Here is a 23,143-nt window from a genome sequence, read left to right as displayed (position 1 = left end):
TTTGGCACACCCCGCATTCCTGCCCGCCCTCAAGATGAATGGGGATGCACCCCAAGCTGGGCCTTTGTTCACCAAGTGTGTCCTCACATTCTGACCCCAGCACCTGGGCAGACCCCTCCAGACCTGGCACCCCAGGCCCCCCTTCTCCCTCCCGAGAGCTGCTCCAAGGTCATGTAAAGCCATGCTATATTTAGTATAATGGCAAACTGTGGATCTCATCTGTATGTAGTGCTTGAGAATCCCTGCTCAAAATCAGTAGTAGCTGGATCCTTTCCAGAGAATCCTTTTGCTCTCTCACATACACCAAGAGTTACTCTGAAAACTGAAGAAAGGACCTGGATGAAGAAACTTTTAATGAAATGGGCATGTCAGTAAAGTAAAAGTCTCAGCATGAATTCCCACTGGCCGCTATTAATAGAAGATGGAATTCTCTTTTGCTGCAATACAATAGACTGTCTCCACAAATAATGTCACTTTTCAACTAGACCCTGGCTGTCACTTGCCCATCTATCTTATTTAAAATAAACTTAGCATGTATTCACTCTGAGCCACAATTACTTCAGATGTATGTCCTAGCCATTAACCTCCAACCCAGCACCCTCTCTTCCTGCAAGCTAATACCCTATTTAATGCACACAGGAAGTGAAAACATAATCATTATTTTTCTAAAATGTGTTGAGCTTGAGCCACGAAGCTTCATACTTATTTTAAGTCTGTAATTGCATGTTGTTGCTGTGGATACTCATTTTTTTTCCTCACCCCAATTGTCTTGTAGAGTTTCTTACATCTGAGCTCAGTATGGGTTCAGCTCCTCTGTGATTGGCACAAGCAGATCCCTGCATTTATGAATAGCCTCACTGATCTCAGTAGCAGCTGTTGGGTTTTGAGGACTCTCAGAATTCACTGCTTGGTTTGGAGTTGAACTTCTTTGAAGGTCTTGCCCCAACTGCACAAATGGAGAATTTTTGAAATTTTAGCCCTTAATCGTGGTTGTTTCATGTTTTCTTTCTTGTCATCTCCACTCAGATGTTCAGTCTTCCTCTCCTAGGCACCAATTACTCAGCAACAACATGCTCAAAACAGCCACTCATCTGCTATGAAACACAGAAAGCACTGAAGATCTTGCTTGTGACTGCATGAAGAATTCTCTGTGCTGGTATTGCATCACAGATAGTGTGCAGGTTGAAAACACAGCTGAAACCAACGTTCCAGAGTGGAGTCTCAAAATTGCTTTGACCTGTTACCTTAACAAAAGGATGCTGGGAGATGTGTACTTTTATGGTGGGTTGACTTTGGTTGCCCGTCCAGCCACTCTCTTACTCCCCCTTACTGAACAGGATGAGGGAGAAAGGAAGATGGAAGAGCTCATGAGTTGGTGGGGATTACTTGTCAGTTGCCATCATGGGCTAAACAAACTCGGCCAGGGGGAAATGGATTTAGTTTATTGCCAATTAAATACATTTGGATGGTGAGAAACAAAGACAAAATTGAATTACCTTTTACCTCTCCTTTTTCCCAGGCTCAATTTCATTCTTACATTCCCGGCTCCTCTATCTCCCATCCACTGCAAGTGACTCAGACGGATGGGTCTGGGAGGTTGTGATCAGTTCATAGCAGCTCCTCCTGCTTCAGTGTGGGTTTTCCCCATGGGCTGCAGTTCTTCAGGACAAACCTGTTCCAGCATGGGCTCTCCGTAAACCACAGTTCCTTCATAAAATATCCACGTGCCCCAGTGTGGGTTCCTCCATGGGCTGCAGTGTGGGTATCTGCTCTGGTATGGTCCTTTCCATGGGCTGCAGGAGAATATCTGCTCTGGCCACTGGAGCACCTCCTTTCCCTGTTCTTCTCTCACCTTGATGCTCCCAGGGCTGCTTCTCACACTTATTTTTCCTCATTTCTCTCTTTACCATGTGGTGTTTTGCTCTTTCTTGAACATGTTTTCCCAGAGGTGCCAGCAGCATGGCAGATGTTTCAGCTGTGTCCTGTGGTGGATGTGGTATGGAACTGTGTGTCTGGCACAGGGCAGCTCCTGATCTCTTTTCATTGAAGCCACCCCTGCAGACCCTCCCCCCACTACCACTAAAAACCACTAAAAATCTTGTTGCTTACACCCATATTTAGAAAAATTGGTAGCTAATTAGCCAAAATTCACGTTTCTTTTACGATGTGTCTGGGATCAAGTCTTCGCTTTGCCTAATAGGCAAATGCTTTAGCCAGTAAAGTCTTAGGTGATCTGGGTTGAGCTATTTATTGGACCAGGAACCAGAAGCATAGTGTTTGGTAGTATAGCTGAATGTTCATTATCATCATAACATAGGGCTAATTTTTTTCTGGGTATCTAGAGCAGTCATCCTGTTTTTGCCTTGACATCTATGGATCTGATGCAATATTTTGAAGTTTTTGGCTAATTTGAGTTCCTCTCGTGTTTTCTGGTGGTAGAAAATCTGGTGATAGATACCTTACTCTGGAGGAGATCCATTGCTGAGAGTTCTGAGAAGTGGTAGTGGCTTGCCTGGACCAGAGGTAGGAGCTTGGTTCTGGTCAGGCCAGCTACACAGGCTATGTCTTTCTGGTGGTGATCCTACAGAATGGTCCATGATGCCTGTGCCAAATGGTATGGGTTGGGTCATCTCAGCTCCCATAATCTCTTGGAGCAGTTAGCTGTGCCCATATTGCTTCTTGTCAGGCTCACAGTGTCCTGTGGTAGCTATCCTATCATGCCATCATCTTACACAATGAGACAGCACAAACTCCTCCTGCATGTGTTTCACAGACTTCTTACCTGTGACATGAGACATGCTGGGATTCGCATGGGGGGATAATTGAGGCCGAAAGAGCTGAAGCCAACATAGTGTTGTGAGGGGGATATGGACCCTCGCCCAGACTGTCCTTCAGTCTGTGCCCAAGTTTCCAGACCAGTGGAACTAGTTAATTTGGTCCAGATGTGAACTGTGTATGCTGTAACATGCTCACAGTTCGTACTGATTAGGAATAAGCATCTCTTGTAATCTGCCTTTTCCTCTTTGCCAGATCGGGTGTTGCAGAAAGCTTGGATTCAGGATTTCCAAATAGGCAGGGTTCCTAAGAGTTAGGCATGTTTATGTACATTTTAGGCATGTAAGAGTTGCTGTTTAAGCAAAGATACAACAAATTTACATCTGGCTCTCATTTGTGCAGTCATGAAAAGGTGTCTAGTGAAGAGTGAGCTTCCATTTTCAAGAATGCCTTGGACAGAGTTCGGGTGGAGTGTGCAGGCACAAGTGCAATATGACACTGTGTGCTTGGGAAACATCTGTCCTGCCATTCCTAGGTTGTAACAGGATGGAGGCAGAGACAGGACAGGAGACGAATCTGGTCTCTCTTTTCTCTTTTTGTCTCTCTGTTCTATGGACAGAACTGTGTTAAAAAGCTGCCGGTATATTTACATAGTTATTTAAGTATTTTCTTATAGGTACAGCTATAGATACAATGTTTACATAATGTATTACCTATCTATATTGTATCTGTAGATTTACAGATACTCGTGGATGCATACATAAAGCTGACCACTACAAGATCTCACCACCTGCCAAGTGATACCCTTGGGCTCAGAGCAATGGTGTGAATATCAGCCTGTTTGTATAAACTTTCTATACTCAAAAGAGTGAGACAGAACCTCCCAGAAGGCAATTTACCCTATCTGTTGTATTTATCATAACACTGGAAAAATTACCTTCTATTTGTGCCTTTCTCCATTACTTACAAAACTTAGCCAATACATTCAAACTATAACCTTCATTTTTAGATGATTGAGTTTAGATAATTCCCACCATTTTGTGATGGGAATATGGGCAAGTGCGTTATGAAGTGTTTTACTGTCATCCCCTGATACAGTTCTGGGACTGCTGTTATTGCTATTTCTTTTCTTCATCTCCTTCATCTGTTAGCTATTCCCCTTTGAAGTTGCTTCTTGTGCCTGTGTGAAAGAAAAGTGAAAAAGCAGGCATCTTATTTTCCTCTGAAACCTATGTAATTGAGGACAGCACTTTCCCAGCTGATAAAGGCAATAGGATAGAGAAAAAATAGAAAAATTACTTTGCTCTTTTATATCTTCAATTAAATAGTGTTTTCATACTATTCAGAGGACTTTATTGTGTAGACTCAATACTACACTTTTTGTGCTAACATTTATTTTGATACATCAGTCTAGTTTTTGTATTGTGTAGTTCATTAAATGCATGTTTCTGTCACATTTTGCCCAAGGCATATGCCTTACAGTAAAGCCCTTCAAAATCCCTGCCCCAAAGAGTACTGAGCATCAAGTGGATACATTTCTAGATCTAGAAATCATAGCACCATGACTATGAAATGGACAAAACCACGACTTTGTTTACTAAGGTGTAGCGTGGGGAATATATGCTTTCATCTGTTCTTTCATCACCTTGAACCATATCACATAGGTTTTGGGACTGTTCATTTGACCTGTGATGCTTCTTGTATTAGAGTGTCTTGATGAAGTATAAAGGATAAATACCCAAGCCGTATGTATTAGCTATGCAGCGAGGATGTTTTCAGATCTAATTACTTAATTACTTAGTACTAGTTTACTATTATCCTTAATGAATCTAGATTAGAAAAGGTTAGTAAAAGTACCTTTTCTGTTTTGCAGTTCATCAGCTTGAGATAATTTAGTAACAAAGGCTCATGTTGCAATCAGGGAAAGGACTCCCACTGACTAAAATGGGACCTGGACTGGGACCAAATTAAGTGCTTGCCATGAGCCTAAATAGCTGACATTGTCACTGACTCATCATGTGAGGCCCTTCAGTACACTGTAGAATCAGTTTATTTGTATTTGATTAAATACAAAAGTATTTTGCAAGGCTTTCCAGCTTTGAAAAACAAAGTCATTTACGTAAGAGCCAGGCAACCAAATAGCTATCCTCTTCTACCCTTGTTAGCAGGCTTAATCCTGCAAATGTTTATGCATGTTCTGTGCTCATCATTAGTCCCCTGACATATTTGATTGTCTGATATCAGGCATGTATGTGTTTGCAGGAGGGGATCTGGTGCTGTAACACTCATTTGTTGTATCCTGTTTTGTGATGCACTGCAAGTTCTGAAGGGCAGGAAATGTGTTTGTTTTTCAAACTTTTCAGCACAGAATATAGAAAACATGCTGTAAAGAAATACCGATCATGAAAAATGCATTTATATATCATAGAATAGTTTGGGTTGGAAGGGACTTAAGTCATTTAATCCAATCCCCCTGCAATGGGATATTTTCAACTATATCAGGGTGCTTAGAACGCTGTGCAACCTGACCTTGAATGGTTCCAGGGATGGGGCATCTGCCACCTCTCTGGGCAACCTGCTCCGGGGTTTTACCACTCTCATTGTGAAAAAACTTTTCCTTATATCTTTTAGTTTAAAGCCATTGCCCCTTGTTTTATTGCAACAGGCCCTACTAAATGTATACATTACATATATATATATATATATATACATTTTAAGGGGATAATATGCTTCTTTCCTGTATTCCAGGTCGATTCACTTTGGCAACTGCTAAAAATGTGCATTTTATTATTAACACCTTTTATCAATCCAGTGAAGAATAGAAACAGCAACTCTGCTCCAAGACCAGCCACATCTTGCAATAATTTATAAATGTCCCGTATTAAAAATAATACCGTTACTCAAACTTTTTCAAAATGTCCCAGGGTAAGCAAATGCTTTTGTATTATTATTAGTTTTGACAAACCTGATTGTGTGCTGGCCATTGTTAAAGGGTTCTATCTGCCTCCAAACACAGTGAGAGACAAAGAATTTTTAATGAATTTAATTAAAACTTTATGTGGTTTATGGTGTTCACCTCCAGCTGGTGTGCCATTCTTCTCTGTTGAATGAAGTTTCCTCTAATGCATAATGATGTGTTTTATAAGAGGGATGTTTGAACCCCCTTCCTAGTAGCCCTGAGGTAGTTTCCATGGCATGACACAGTGGTGAAGTATTTAAAAGCAGGTTTCTTACACTTAAGTGAATTATGTATATTGTTAAATGCACAGGCATGGATGCATAGATACGAATCTTAGAATAAATTTAAGAATCTTTTTTTTCCCCTTGAAACAGTCCTTGTGGGCTAGCTTTCATGACCCGTGCTGCTGAGCATCTGTTTGTACAAATGGCACACTGACATGAAAGGGTCCTGTTATTTGACTGCTTCTGTTGGGGCTAGAAAGTTGACTGATGTGTTCTCCTTTGGTGAACACACTGACATCTGTACCAGGCACAAGGTCCTGATATTGATGGGCACTCCTAGTGCTGCTGTAATAAAAATGAACAATAACATGCAGATAGCCTTGTTAGCAAATGTTTCAGTGCATTTTATGAGACATGCTGAGACACTGCAACAAGCTGGGTCATTCCCATGGCTGGTTAGAGTTAGTGGAATCGTAGTCTTCTGAATCTCATGTGTGTTAGGGTTTTCACTCAGGCTCTCTAAAAAGAACAGTGGCCTGTGTTCTTTTCCTGCAAGCTGTCACTCAGTATTTCTTCAGTTGAGAAGTAAGCCCTTGCTAAAAGAGGTAGGCTCTTCATTAAGCACTTTCTTTCCAAAATCTTGAGTCTGGGTGTGACCAAACTGAAATACTGAGCTGTATTTTTGTGGTTCTTTGGATGGTGAGATCTCAGTTGTGCAAGAATCTTGAACAAGTTCCTCAGGGAGGGAATGAATGAAGCAAGAAGTCTTGGACCAGAGGAATAGGACTTCGGAACAACTCACATCTCTACAGGGAGTAGCGTGATCCCTGGAGAAGTGTCTGCAATGGAGGCTACAGACTTCCAGTGGTTTTGCAGAGACTGGAAAACTGAGATGAATGTTGAAAGGCATCTTCATAAATAATGTGTCTTGTTCTAATAGTTGTGAGGAATTGGATAGAAAATTGGTTACAAAATCACCCTCTACCAGCATCACCCTTTTATATCATTGGTCAATTCACTGAGGTGGTGAGAGCCTTTTATACCATTTCATTGGAAGGTGACTAAAAGAGGAGGCTTTCCAGGGGAATCAGTGTATCAGCTGGAAAACAAGTAACTGGTGGTGACCTGGAGATAAGACTGTTCTCTTGGGAGGGGGATTTCCGTGTTGAATCCACCTTTGACCTTTAACACAATTTTCTAAATTTTAGCCAGTAGTAATAACAACAGTAAATCACCATATCTTTTTTTTCCCCAACTGATGAAGAAACAAAATGGTACTGGAGAGGAGACCAGTCACAAGCTAAATCAGAAAAAGTGTTTGGAGAAAATGCTGAAAAATATGACATTTGGCACTTGGTGGAATGCAAAGAGCTGAAGAGATGAAGGAGCATCAAAAGCTGAAGAATACCTCATGGTATAGGAGGTTTCATGCCATAGGCATGAAAAAGAAAGTGTGAGGAACAGAACAAGAAGGTGAATAAATACTAGATTGTAATGAATGAAGAAATAAAAAGGAATTAAATGAAAAAATAATTGCAAGAAAGTAGAGAAGTCCTGAAAATCACAAAGACATATTGGTATTTTCCTCAGAAATTAACAGTATTCTCCTGGAGGTAACAGAAGGAAAGGATATGAGGAGCTGACCGTCCTACATGGGAAAAAATCTGACCACAGACTACTGCGTCATCTTGTTGCATTGCTCCTGATTCTAGATGCTCTGACTGCAGTCTCCAATGAAGCTTTGCTCGTTAGAGCAAATCAAATAAACTTGTTCTGGTCATCTGCAATGTACCCTTCAGGGAAGGTAGAGCTTCTGTCAGTTAACACAGGGAGCTCTTGGACTAAGTGTACCAGCAGCTGAGTGTCATGTTCTGTCCTTGGGGTCTGTTGTCAGCTGGTGGACTAGATTCTGTGCACAGCAACTTATATTTAGTGTGAGCGTGGAGGTGGCAGTCTCAGAACTGCCACCCTGTCCATTGTGGTGTGGAAGTTTCTCTGGAGACAGGCTCACACAGCTGTAACAATGTAATAATTTTGTCATACATCATGGGATTATGCACTTCAGTATGCAATATTGACACCAAAGGCTCTGTAACTCACCTCCTGGTAAATCCGTGCTGCTCTTTGCCTTTGGTTAATGTTGTCAAGTGGTCAATCTTTTAGGCATTGGTCTATATTCCTGTGGTCTCCAGTTCCAAAATAACATTATGTTTAACTAGTACCCTTTGTTCCTGGAGTTACTTTTGATAAGCAGTTTTGGGAATAAAGTAGAAGAAACCTGAGAAGGACTAAAGCTTGGGACTGCAAGGGCAGAGTTTCAGCTGCGTACGCCCATGACACACTGTTAGTGTTTCGTCAGCCCGTGAACACTGACGGTCTGACAGCGAACCAGTGGGTCCTTTGGAGCAGAAAGGCAGGGCCCTAAGGAAGTGTAGGAGTCCATGTGCTGGTTGTAGTCTTGCTGTTAAAAAACAAAGAGAGAAGAAATCAAGCAGGAAAGAATTCAAATTGCTGAAACTAAGGATTTGTTTCCATGGTTTGTAGATAGGTTGCACAAAGTGGCTAATTAACAAAGGAGGAAGATGCACGAGGGTCTGATTTGTCACAGGTTTTATTGGCACATGAAACCGCCACAGAAACAGAGGCTTGAAGAATGAGCTAGTGTGAAAAAGGGAGCCTTTCTCAGTTCAGCTGAAGTGCAACGCTGCCTGCCCCAGCCCTTTTGCTGAGCAAGGGCATTGTGGAAAATGGTGCTGCTAAGAACATTTTGAGAGGAAGTCAAGGTAGCCAAGCACACATCCAAGGGTGTGCCATAGGATGCTTGTCCTATGTCACTTCTAGGTGACCCAAGTGGGAAGCTTCTGGATGATTAAGGCCATTGCTGGATTTTGGAAGCAAATCTGTGCACATACATTCATTACTGTTGGCAGGACAATAGTGGAGAGCAGAAACAGGAAATCTGTGCCACTTATTCTTTTGCCTGATTTAGGGAGTTATTGAAGCAAAAAGTAGTTTAGAGAGAGTGGTCATTGTCAGGTATTGTACATCCCTGTCTGTATATACAAATCATAGAATCATGGAATTGTTAAGGTTGGAAAAGATCTCTAGGATCATCAAGTCTAACTGCCAACCCTGTAGCACCACCATGTTCACCATTAATCTGTGTGTATGTAGATTGATGTCATTTTAGGGTGAAATAGGGTGGTTTTGATGAAAAATATGGACAATTAGTAAGATACACTCTAGATATCCTTTAAGTGTTTTCAGATTGGAAACACTGGTTCTGTCAGAATATAAAGAGAATCTTATAAAGATAAAAAATAATAGAAACAGACATACAAAAATAATGGACACTTAATAAGTCAGCCTGTATTTTTCCTTGTCTCTGGCTTCCTGCCAGATTGTCCATGTGTGGAATGTCCTTAAAATCATAAGCAAATTATACCATATTTTCTTCAGAAGAAATACGAGATTTGGCTTCTGTATCTCCCTTAGATGCTTCAAAATCCCTGGATCAAAGCCCACAGAATCTCACCTGAGGAGAAATCCGAATGTGGATAATTATGCAGGAAGCTATGAGCACTTTTATGTTTTAGCTTCATTTACTATTTAAGTAGAAGTTAAAATGAAATAAAAAGATGTATCATGTCTTATCTTGACAGGTTTTTTTCCTTTGTTTTGGAATCCAGTATTCACACTGTTTCTAAAGAAATAATGAAAAACTTTATGTAGAGTTAGTTTAAATCTTTCCTCCAGTAGTCTTTATACTGAAAAGTCTCTCTTTGAAAAGCAAAACTTAATACAAAGCTTGCCAGTATTGTCAAAATGACACACTTTCTGGTGACCTTTGCTAAATCTGCATAAATACTTCTGTCACTTTTAATTATTTCTTTCTGCAGTTCAGAAAGTACTTTAGAAAGTACTGTGCTATCTGTGTCCATGTGATTAGAAAAACTCATGAACATTTCCTTTTTTGAGGGCAAACTTTTCTGTCCTATGCTTGTCCACCTGAAAAACAGTCTTCAGCTCTGAGCCCTTTGACCCTCTTGGTGATTTCAGTGAAGGGATAGCAGGAGGTATTTGAGCCAGGAAGCTGTACAGCAGAGGATATAATTCGCTTGTGAAGGATGTAAATCAGTTATGCATTATAAGGATGGACGTGACTCATCCAGGATATGAGTTAATCAATGTTTGTCTGGTCAACACACTTCTTTGGTCACCTTGCCTTGAACAGCACTTGCCACGTCCTACTAACCTCCTGTAGATGTGTGTCATGTAGGCAGCGATAACAATTCGCTTCTCCTACTCTAGCAGAGAAATACTTGCTGAAGCCAGTTACAAAATATCTACTGATAAAACTGAGATCAAGATATTATTTCAGTGTTCTAAATCTCCTATATAGCTGGGCTGCTTTACAGCTTTGTGCTAGACCATAAGTCACATTTATGGTAGCTTTAATGCCCTTCTCCACTCCAGTGCTGTATAAGACAGCTTCAGTGTACCTGAATGTGAGGCCAGAACAATTTGCATCCATTTGAATGACTTTCCCTGAAGTGATAGCCATTTGAAGCATGATCCCATAGAGCCAAATCAGCAATGTAGCCTGAGATCTCTGCCCGCTGCCCACCCAAGGCCCACCATCCCATTCCCAGGCCAGCTTAGTTAGGTTCTGTCCTACTGCATTCCTCTGTAAACTGCTCTAGGTGTCCCTGCTTTGGCTGGGGAGCTGGGACTGGGTGATCTCCAGAGATCCCTTCCAACCCTCTGTATTCTGTGACTGTTATTCTGTGATGAGAAATCTAGCCTAGCATTAGTTTGTGTTACATGGTACTGCACAGAGAAGGTGGAAATCACCCATATAACTGAAGGAAGCTGTTTGGTAAACTCTGAGCCTGCAACATACAGTAAGAACATCAACGAATGTCAGGCTTGGTAGGAAACTTCAGGCTTGCTCTCAGTGCACCACTGATTCATTGCCGTGGTCACTGTTTACAGCGTGGATTAATGAAGAAAGGCAGTTCATGTAAAATGATTAAAGTGCTGATTGTTCTGCAGCCTGAGGCTGAATCAGGAGAGGATGGTCTCTTTGCCTTGCTGCTGGGATCTCCTGCTTTATTGAGGTAGATGTGCATGTGCTCCATATCATTATTGGTGGTGTGTTCTGGAGTTGGTATAAATATACTCATTTTGGGTCAGAATTTAAAAAAAAAAGAAGTGGTCTCTCTGATTTGTTGTAATGATGGTGTGCTGTCTGCAGTGTGTCATTTTCCTTACCCTTGTAGTGGGATAACATGCAATTAGAGACTGATGTCAGCCTGTAAAACTTTGGTGTAAAATTTTGGTCGCACCAAAATACCATACTTCTTAACAAAGCTGGCAGACATGTCCTTTGGCAGCAGCTGCTTGCCATGTGATTTAAAACTTCCTGTCACTATAATTGATGTGTTTTTATTCTTTCCACTTCCTGAAGCCTGATCAGAATTAAAATTGCTGTTGGAATTTCCTGTCAAAGCAACTCATTTATTCGCCGAGCGCTGCACTGACAGTACTTTGATTGGACATTGCCTTCAGCTATTCTCAGGCAGAGAGATTGCTGTGAATTATGCTCCTTGCCCAGGTTTGACTTCCTTGCATGCCACATCTGCAAATACATACAGATTGTCCATCATGTGGTAACCTTGTCCTAATGAAAACTCCACATGTAAAATGTTATATTTGAATATCAAACTTGGCCACCTGCTGGGGCCCTGGCTTTTGTGTTTATTTAGGAAACCCCAGAGTTCTTCAACTGATTGTCTCACCGTAACTTTCATGTTACCTACCAAAAAGAGCTCTGCTATATTTCTACACTGAAAATTTATGCTGCTTTTAATATTTCCTTCAGAAAAAGCTAATGTTTGTGTGGGTTTTTTCTTTAATTTTCTGCTTCAGTATGCTGCCTGAATTCCTTCCCAGAGGTGGCTGTGTTGTGCTGCCATGTGGCAGTTCTCAGATGTTACTGCAGAGTTTGTGCAGGGCTTTGCGAACATCCAGAGTGGAAGATTCTGTGTAGATACAAGTTGTCATTATTTGCAGGGTGAGTGCAATGAGGTGGTAACTCTGTCCATTAGGAGAATAAGCTGTTAAATTCACTGTTGGATGAATCATTCAGTTGCTCCATTTGTAACTTCGTTTTCCTGTTAGAGCTGCTTAGAGAATTGCAGGTTATTTTGGGAAGCTGAATAATGGGTAAGCATTGGATTGTTCTTCAGTTATAGCTGACACAAAGTCATTGTCACCTCAGAGTAGAATAGATATAATGATACTTACCTAACTGCTTTTGTAAAGTGTTTTGATAACCTAGGTTGAAAGGTACTTACAATCCTGTGAACTATTACTATTATTATTAGAGGCAATATATTATTTTTAAAGTTCTAACCTCTATTATTTTGAGGATGTAGTGGGCATGGAAATATTCACATGCAGGCTCTTTCCCTTGACCAAACTGAGTGCAAAATGCTCTTCCCATATTTTAAGGAAATGCCCGTGACTGCTTTGTCTGGTAGTTGTGGTATGAGGCTGCAAGCGGCCGTCTTTGATTCACACTCTACCTGCAGCTGGTGGAAACAGCTCCCACCAGACCCTGGTTGTGGTGTAAGCTACTGTTGCATATTTATTAAATCTATCATTTATCCTACATAAAAACAAAGAAACAACAAAAACCAACCCAAACAAAACATTTTTTTTTCCAAATAGTTGCCCTAAGAACATACTTGCCGTATATTCACCGTATTTTCTTTGTGGTCAGGAACTTGGACTTTTTATTTAACACACAGACAGGTAAACAGCATGCCCCCTTCAAGCCTCTGCAGTGCCTGTAGGAATAGAACAGTGTCCTTGGGCTTTCTAGCTGAAGAAATGGGAATGGGGATGCAGGTGTTTTATGGTGATAGAAGAGGACAGTTAAAAGGGAGGAACTGTGAAAGAGAGTGGGTTACAGAGGAGCAGAGGTTCAGGGATGGATGGTGAGGAAGCAAAGGAAGTGCCTGTTTCCACCTCACAGGCAGAATGTTAGGTCATCTTTGAATTCAGGGTCACTCTGCATTTAGATAAATATGATATGTAGGAGAAAATACTGAATTATGGGTTTGAAAGAAGATGGAAAAAAAAGATAAAAATTCTGTAAGGGACGTGTCCAGCTGTGGTAGGCAGGAGCATTGGCAGGACTGTGAAGTTTCTCTGACCAAGGGATATAGTCAGAGAACTGGAAAAATGGCAATTTAGTGAAGGAAAGCAAAAGTGGAATCCTACTTGGAAAGTAAAATTGGCCCTTACTCTGAAGGTCAGAAGGGTATGACTGCTAATGACTCATTTTAGTCCAGAATTTAAGGAAGACTCTAGCTATTCAAATTTGGTCCTCTGGACAGAGCTGGCTGGATGAAACCTCTCAGTAAAGGGAGGATTACAGGGACCTACATATGTGGATTGTGAGACATGGCAGCAGGAGCTCTGCTGGCTAGTCCTTAACAGCAGAGGTAAAGCCAGGACAGCTGATCAAGGCAGAGGGAAACATCACATTTAAAGAGTTTCCCCAGGTCGCTTATCCTAAGTAGACACCAGTTTCTCTTTGGGAAGAATGAGGCTGCACATTGCAACATATCCAACAAAACAGGCTCAAAGTGAGTCCCTGGCTCTGGGCTGGACTCCTGCCTGCAGTGCACAGCAAGGGGGGAGCATGGGCAGACTGCTGAAAAGGAAGGGAAAGGATAGTCAAAGTGAGTTCAGTTCTCCTGATGTGGGTTGTGTTTTTTTTTTTTCAGGAGAGAGGCCAGGATAAAGAGAGAAGTATAATAAAAAACACAAACAAATACACTCAGTGGGCTGCTTCTTCAGCTGCCACGTCAGCCCAGCTGTAAATGCCCAGTGCAGGAAGAAGCCAAACCAACAGTGCCGAAGGCTCCAGGAAAGACATAATGCTGACACAACAGTATCTGAGTTCCCAACTGATTTCAATCACTAGATAAATATCAGTTTCAACCCTAAATGATATTCTCAAATAATTGTCCAATGCCCAGTTGGGCTGGATTGGTGTTCCTCTGGAACTAGCTCAGGCCAACTTTAACTGCTTGGGAGTGCGTGGCCAAGAGCAGACTTTGTGCTGGAGCCTGAAATGCCATTAAACAGGCTGTAGTCGAGAGGACAAAATGCCTCATGTGTTTAGTCTAATACACCATGGGACTTGTTTGCTACAGTTACAGTATTAAAGCTGTAATTATAGCCAGTGAACCGCAGATGTACTGTAGCCATAGGGTTTAAATGGGGTGTTATTGCAGTAGAAACCACCCCCAGTAGGTTATAAGTTCAAAGGGTCATTTCTCCCTCTCTGTTTAATCCCATACTCAAGCCTACAGACTTCTTAGTAATCATCATCAGGTATTGAACATCTTAACCTGTTTTATGTAGGTCCCTTCGGTTTCTTTTCAGTTTTTTGTTTCTGTCAGAAGAAAGACGATAGCTTAATGCTTGCATTTGACCCTGTGGTCAGTATTTAGTGCCCAGTGAAAACAGAATACCATTTTTATGATGTGCTGGTTAGATAGAGGTATGCCACCCTGCGGCAATATTGGGCTGCAGTTCTCAGTAAATAGTGATGTTGATGCTTTGTACTTGAGATGGAAAATCACAGCAGAGAATGTGGATTTTGGCACAGGAAAGAACAAAAAGTAACCTCTTTGAGACAATGCAAGTACATTTGAAGATGGTATTAAAATATGCTCTTATTAATTATTAAAACATAGATTTAGGGTTTCTGACCTTGTTAGCCATTGCATGCTGGCGGTCTTTATGGCACTGGTCTGAACATGAACACACACACACCTTTTGCTAACACGTATAGGTGTCAAGTCTAGGTTTGAAGTGACTGAAGAAAAATGTCAAAAGTCATATACTTTTTCCTCCCTGTGCTTGACAGACAAAATTTCATATTGAACCTAAAAGAGATGATAGCTGAATATTGACTTTGCATTTTAGCAGTGAGCATAACATATTTTTTTTTTCTGATTAAGCAGGACTGTAATGGTTACCATGTAGGAAAATATAGGTAATATTAAACTGAAATATGTCTGTCTAGGGATCCATTCATTTCCCCAAAATAGCTAGTTTCTATTTATATATGAATGTCTGTATGTTTATATATATTTAAATGCCCCATTTGCTACACTGGTTTTAGCTTCTTGTTAGCATCACTTCTTGTTAGCATGATGTTCTACAGCACAAGGCAGCTGGAAAAGTGAAACATGTGTTCAAGAATTTATGCAGTGTCTTTCTTTCATTAAGAGAACTAACAATAATAGGTGCATATTATAAGTTAGCAGTGCTAAGCAGTATGTTATAGCCATGTCTGACAGACATGTTGTTTACATTCATATTTTATATTGGTGAAACTGTAGCTTTTTTATCAACATGACATTTTTCAAAGGCAATATTTATACCTCTTCTTCCATAGAGAGGAAATTTAGTCGTCTAAAAACATGATACGTTTTAAATACACTTGTCTCCTTTTCAATTAGAAAATATTTCCAGTTATTTCCCCACCAAAATACGTAAGTCAGCATGTTCTGTATTCCAGGCCTTCTGTTAATTGATGAGGGGAAAATTTCTCACCTCGTACTAACAATAACCCATCTTATTTTAACACGGCTGAAACCTCTGTGGGTATGTGCAACCCTCCCTTGTTGCCCTTAGCACTTTCTTTGGGCTGCATGTACCATCATTTTGCATGTAGTGTCACTGACAGTGTCAGTGGGAGTTGTTCACATCCTACCATTTTTCCCAGAGGAATATCCTTGCCTAAACTGCCTGAACTGTGATCCCTGTGGTCCTCAGAGACAGCTAAAAATTCCAAATCTTTTCTTACATACATATACCCCAGGGAGATGGTGTGATTATGAGCTCCAAAGTCTAACTGCACTTCACATGAAATGAATATATATGTGGCTTGAAAAGACATCTCTAACAGTAAAGTAAACAAATAAACAAGTAGTTAGTTAACCTATCTGAATATTCTGTCCTTAAAGAAAGCTACCTTGCATACAGTACAATCCATTGTAGTATACAATCAACAGTACCATATGCAGGAGATATTTGGTAACATAAATGCCAGCCTGCATCAACTCTGAGATCCATCCAATATAGTACTTTTATTTTCAACAGCATCAGAATGAGGTATTTCAGAGAAATGTTTCAGCAGCTCAGAGCAGGCAGAGGTGGATAATTCCTCCCTCTTTTCATCACACTCAGAAAAGATCTCTCTTAGTAAATTGAGATTGCTTTAAATCCTGAAGCATAAGGTTTCATTTTTGTTCCCATACTCTTCCTTTAAGCATTAACTATTACAAGCCTGGATATTACTACTCTTTCAGTACATGCTTACGCTCTCCTAAGACCGTAACCCCAGTAACATCCTGTCATAATGAGCTCCAAGGTCCAATTACACCTCCTTTCAAGTTTGAATTTGCTGCTGTTCAGTTGTACAGACTGTTCTCTTGTTCTTGTACAGTGCAATAGGAAATTTCAAGCTACAGCTTAGGAGCTTTGTGTTGTAGATACACAAAGCCTGAAACATGTCCTTATCATGAGCTGGCTCTCCAAATATTACAAGGTTTTCTCTTATTCACCAGTGGATCAAATCCATGTAGATAAAACTAGGAAGAGACAAAATCCACCACTTGTAAGGTTAGAGTGAGAATGCTAATGCCCAGCAGGGCCTGCTCACCGGCCCAGTGGTTATATAGAGGGACTCTCCTAACATTTCACCAGAAGCACCTAGCAAAGACTTCAGTGGATGCTGTGTTTCTTGCAGTCTGAGCCAGACCCTTCTAAGGGTCTGCAGCCTGATCCCTGAATGTAGCATCTGTCTTACCCAGCTTGCTATGGAGTTCTTTGTTTCTCTTGGTTGCTGGAGTTGATGTGGTCAGGGGCATCTCTAGAGAGCAGCAACATAAGAATCTAAGGTGGGATGAGCTGCCTTTAGGAGATGCCTATTTCAGCCTGTTGACCACATGGAGAGCCCAGATTATATTGGACTGAATTCAGGTAGGAGCAAACCCCCCACCTGTGTCAGCAGGCAGCAGCTGTGGAGAGCATAGCGGGTCATTGGCCCACAAACACAGTCACGTATGACACATTGTCTGGCAGGCTCTGCAGCAGACAAAGTGTTGGGAAGATGCCTTGGGAAAGAGAACACATTCATGCAGATGGCTATGTGCTTACTTTCCAGTGGTCAAAGTTGTCTTCCACATTTAGACGGGGGCAACTAAAAGTAGGCAGACCCCTGATTACTTCCTATTTCGTGCAATTGCAGATTGTAGCAACATTGCTCTTTTGCTGTGCTTATGTTTCATCAAGCTTTCAAAAAATACTAGGTCACAAGATAGAAATAGCTCCACACATTTTAGATCTTTATTAATGTGTAATTCAGAGTCTATTTTAGAAGGATGTTTGTGTCTGTTGATGATGAGCTGATGTGATCATTAGATTTCTTCTCTACATTGGCAGGCTTTTTAAAATCCTGGAGAGGAATTTTGTGACTGTGCATATTCCAGAATTTCTGTCAGTAATTACACAAAAATTTATTTGAACAAATTTAGTAAAGAAATAGTAAAAAGTAAAAACAGTACAAAGTGAACATAGCTTGTCATTTTTGTGGGGTTAAGGCAATTCAGTAATTCAAATGGCAAAGGTATGAGCATGCAGACAGGTTGGTAGACTGTTGCATTATGTTAAAGGAGGTAAGTAAATAAAATGGACCCATTCAATATTATTATTGCACTTAAAAGAAAGATTGGAAATTAGCAGGAACTCGCAAAAAAAGAAAAAAAAGGCAATGGCTTTGGTGTTTGTATAGCTTTGTAGACTGATTTTCTGGGTAATACACTTTTGGTTCTGCTGTGAAGAATGATATTTTTGCACATTATATTCTCTGCAGTAAAATCTGCATGTCTCTACATGCAAAATGTGCCTTTCGGTTATTCTGCACTTCTTATTTTACCAGAAAATTACACACTTCTTCTGGATTTGAAAATGATACCATTTTATTAATTAATTTTTACCTGGATGTACGAACTGAACACAATTGACCCATATAACATTATCCCAATTCTCAGTAAACCTTTTTGTCTATTTTATCCGGTTTTGCTGTTGTTAGACTCTAAATCATATTTGTACTGTCTGCATTTTTATGGAGTTCAGCAGTCACCTCCCTTGTGTTGCTCATTCAGACCTATGGAATGTACCTTAATTTCAGTAACAGTGAGATAAAATGGGATTTCAGGAAATGCCTATGTGGTCAAATGGCTTTGACACATGTATGTGACAACGGGAGAGCTGTTTCTGGCAAGTGGCTCTGCCAACAGTCCATACTATCTGACCATTACTTTGGGCCTGATAACAATGAAATATAATTCTCCCAGATGAGAATGAGAAGGGAAAAAGGACCCACAAATGTCACTCACACTACTCAGTGCTCTGCTGAATAATGCATGGCTGCTAGAATACCACAGAGATGCAGATTTATAGAAGCAAAAAGAGAAAGGCAGCACCTCTCCAAGAGGAACCCAGGGTTCTGGATGGCATTCTGCTAGGACTCAGCCAAATTTAGAGACACTTAAAAAACATGTAATGGGCACTGTGAATGCTACCTTTATAAATTTAGACTGATTGTAATGGCCGTAAAAAAGCACAATCCTTGTACATCTGACCCTTACTGTTACAAGTGTCTGTTCTGTTAATTGGTGCTCTTGGGATGTGGAGGGCCTTATGCCATGCACTGCCCTGCAGTGAAAGGCTCCCGGAGCCCAGCTCTGACTAGGTCCTCTTTGCTGGGAAGGAATGCAGGGCTGGGAGAAAGTTGTTTTCTGAGATGAATTGTAGTTGTTTCCAGCCAGAATCTGGCATTATTTTCTGCCATTAAAATAAAACCAGCTGAAGTAGTTTCTGGATATGAATTCTTTGGTGCACTAAAAATCTCAGCTGTCTCAAGCCAACCATTCTTCTGAGGCCATTATGGAGATACAGCAGAGGAGAAGGTACAATAGATTGATTCTGTATCCCCCCCAGTTAGTTCTTTGGGAGATAATATTAGCTACAGTAATTTAGAGCAGCCCTGAGCCATGAAACATGCACACTGGTTCCAACGCTTGGGAGGGTGTGAAGGCATAAGGGTGAGTGAAAGGTATAGAAGCATGGCTTAGGACCTGAGCCAAAGTTACTGCAGTCAGGGGAAGTCTTTCTGTTGACTTCAAAAGGTTTTGAATCAAGCCCTAAGGATGAAGGAATTGATGTCTGGCTGGTTGAATTATAATACCAGAAGGATTTAGCTTCTCTTACAGGGTTAAATTTCATCCCTCCTTAGCTGTGAGACAGAAAGAAGTGTGTGAAAAGTGCCAGTTGCCCCAAATAACATTTCTCTGAAAATCATCTTACCTATTTTCCTGTGATACTGTTCATGATCACATATTATTTTGTACACAGTGAAGTAGTTTCACTAAACAAGCTCTTGTCCAGTTTTTCAGGTAAAAGGGCTGGATACTCTATTCATAGGTGTGATTGATTGAATGTAATCTCATTTAAACCTAGAAAAATAAATTTGAAATTCTGTTGAGAATTTGATAAAGGGGAGTTCAGCGTAGTGCTATTAGAAGGAGTCAGAGTTTTGTGGAGGTGATATTGATTTGTTTTCATATAAACTAAAAATTGCAGCTGCACATAAGAGCCAGTTTGACTTTCAGTGACCCCCAGGGAATTGTTTCTTTCTCTGTAGAATAAAAGGCTGGAAGTCTCTTGCAATCATGTTGTCTTTTTTGTAGACTCTGTAAGAGTTTGGTTGTATTTCTTTACCTGCAATCAGAAAAAGACAAAATCATTAAGTGAATTACAGGAAAGAAATAGGCTATTAATTAAAAATTTGCTATGTAAATATGAACAAAATTATTTGTAGGGTCTGGGGTTTTTTTCCTTCTGAATAATTCTATATCTCCAGTTAGGAAGTTTCTTTAAATAGTGTTCTAAGTAGTCTGTACATATACAAAGGTGTAGCTGAGGAATGAAACGATGTTCTTTTGAATTACAAAGAAGTTAATGTAATCTGTCATAAGGAAGCAAAGATATCAGTAGCAGTGATATACTAGAAATTGTTGCATAAATTTAAAATTAGATATTTGTTTCAAACTTTTGCAGTGTACTAAAGACTACTGATAGTTGTTTGTGAAATCAATGTTTTTGCTTTAGCAGCTGAGATTTTTTTTTAATAGGTTAGTTTATTTCAACCCGAAAGAAGAATTAGTTCTCTGTAAATGACATTGAGGGATGTTAAGTAAGCAGGCTGGTTTTTTAACTGTAACATTTTGGGAACATACTGAATTGGTATATTTTGAAAGGAGTAACACATTAAACCCATCAGTTACATGAAACTGGATTCCGTGTACCGGGTGCTAACAGCAGAAACCTCACACAACACTGGAGCACCAGTTTAACTGTTTCTTGTGGTCTGACACACAGCTTGGCATGTAGGGCACATGCCTTTGAGATGGACTTTTCATGAGAGTGAATGACATCTCTTTGTAATGTACTCCATGCAAAATCAGCAAAATAGCAGTCTCCAGTTTCATCAGCTATAGACTTCCCAGGCAAAATAGTGTCTTTGCACAGAGACACAAAACGAAAGAACAGAGGGAGTTTAACCACAAACATCTTGATAAGTATACAGACATCATTCTCCTGTGCTGTGCTACAGCGTTGGAGAATCTTGAATGACTGAGCTGGTATGAAAGAGGAAACATAAACTTCTCTACCATTGTATTTTCATTGTGAGTATTGGAACAACAGTACTATTACTCTCAGTCTGTGCTTTTAGACTGTGAAGGTCAGTGTGCTCTGCAGCGGCTGGTTTCATTCTCCTTGCTCTATTAATATGGAAACTATAGTCTGCAAGTCAAGTCATTTGCCTTCAGCAATGTGAACCGGTGGCAGAAGCAGGACTTGCTGTCCATAGGCTTTGGTTTTCTTTTTTTCCAGCTACACCATATTTTCTCTGATTTTATCAGTGGAATGGTAAAAGATTCTGATTTACAGTAATGTGTAGGGCTCTATCTAGAAAACTGCGAGGAAACAGCCAGTAGAGTGTGCTGCTCTCTCATGATAGAACAGAAGAAAATCCTTAGTTGGTTTGCTTAAAACCTCCAGAATATATTTTCTTTCTGTTATTCCTTAATGTAAAATTATTCTTGCCAGGTTAGACTTTAAATCCCTTTACCATTGCCTTTTCTGGAGTGGCACTCATAAAGTCAGCAGGTAAAAGAAATTTGAGTTGTGTAGAAGACACTGACAACCCCAAACCAGAAATACAGTATAGGAGAGCAGTGGAGTGAGATTATCTAATTTTTCTTCCAGCCTGAAGTTCCTATTTTGAGAGTCCCATTCATGAAGGTCCAAAAAGAGTGTTTACATTCCCCCTCTTCCAGCTGACCTTACCAGTTATCCTCTGACCCTGTGTTATGATCTCAAAACATCTGTGCAACCCTGGTAACTTCAGTATTTGAGGGAGGGATAGGGAGGGGGAATTGAAGTTGTACAGGATCTTTCATCGCCTTTTGCTTTGGTTATACAGACTTTGCAGTATTTTTCGTGCCAGAGCATACGTAAGAATATTTAAATATTTATATTTAAATAAGAATATTTAAATATTTATAAGTTATAAATATTTATATTCTAATTAATTGTTTCTGAAAGACTCTGTGTCACTGCCATATTGTCTTTTGCAATGTTCTCATAAGGGTTTGTTTTTTGTTTGCTTTTTTACAAATAACTTACTAAAACCAGCATTTCTCAATGTGTCCAAACTTTTTCCTACATGGCGTTTTCCCACCAGCTGGGAATGGAGGTGATGAGCATCCTTTGCAGCTGGTGGGTGCCACTCTTGGCTGGCAGATTAGCTGGCACAAGATGTGTTGTGACAGCATGAAAAATGTCATGCGTTGGCAAATGAACCCATGCCTTCTACCACGCATGCTGCTTTTGGACTGGGAGTTCAAAAGAAGAAAACATGAGTCATGCCTCAGAGTGCATGGGTTTTGCTGCTCACTATAATTTGAATAAGCCTCTATCTTCAATGCAAAGATTAGGAGAAAACATTGTAATAGTTCTTTATTTCTGGTAAAAATCAATAAACAGCAAGATTGCCCCTTATATTCCCAAGTTCCACAGCATACACTTCAAAATCTGACTTGTTTTCAGACTTAATGAGACAGGATCTCTCCAGATTATTATTTTGGCTTTGTATCAAAAAATATTGTCACTCATTAAAACAAGCTTGTGCCATTAGTACAATCATAATTATTTAATTAGAATCATGAAACTGGAAACATGATTTTTTTCTGTCTTTATTGGCACAAAAAAAAATCAGTCTATCGGAAGAAATTTGATTTTAACATTAATGAGTTGATATTTCTGAAAGTGATGGGAAAAGTGGCCACAGTTTAAAAAATGGACTCAATAGGTAAAACTGTAACTGTGTGTGAGATCAAAAGAGAACAGTACTCTGATGTAGACAGCTCTTCATGGCTTGTATAAACAAGTGCTCCTGTTGTTACTACCTTTGTTGGAGCTGCAGGCATCAAAATGATCACAGAAAACACCATGGAAGAAGGCAGATTTAGCAAATGCCTGAGATGACTGAGGGAAGATCACAGCTTTCCTAATGACATTTATTTAACTTTTGCAACCATATATTTAGCAGGATAGGAGTGGACTGACTTAAGTCATAATGAGCCTTTAAGGACCTAAATGCATCAGTGCCAGAGGATGTAGCAAAATCAACGTGAGGGTTTTTACTGCTTAATACAAGTACCATTTCTATTAACATATAGGGGAAATACCTCTGGTGTGTTTTCCTAAAAATCCTCTAGCCATGCCTACCCACTCAGAAAGCAGACAAGTCTTTTCCTATATGCTCTATACAGGGAAAGCAATGCAAAGAAAGTGTGGAACTTCTCTGAAACTGTGCTGGCTACACCTATGCTGAGTGTAGGCACATGGGGCTGGGGCTGAGGCATAGATTACAGCCCTCTTCCTGACCTGTGCTCCCACTATTCATAGTGTGCACTGTGGGACATACCTAGGGAAGCTCTGTTACAGGGCTAAGGGAGCTCAG

At 40.3% G+C, this 23,143-nt stretch overlaps 1 protein-coding gene across 7 annotated transcripts in view; it reads left to right on the top strand.

Annotated features, from left to right (window-relative positions):
• Window positions 1-23,143, top strand: part of DYNC1I1 (dynein cytoplasmic 1 intermediate chain 1) — a 187,492-nt gene that overhangs the window by 52,614 nt on the left and 111,735 nt on the right. The gene's annotated exons all lie outside the window — the stretch shown is intronic.

The sequence above is a fragment of the Corvus hawaiiensis genome, chromosome 1 (assembly GCF_020740725.1).
Source record: "Corvus hawaiiensis isolate bCorHaw1 chromosome 1, bCorHaw1.pri.cur, whole genome shotgun sequence".
NCBI lineage: Eukaryota > Metazoa > Chordata > Aves > Passeriformes > Corvidae > Corvus > Corvus hawaiiensis.
The sequence above is the reverse complement of the archived record's forward strand: the minus strand, read 5'-3'. Positions and strand labels throughout refer to the sequence as shown.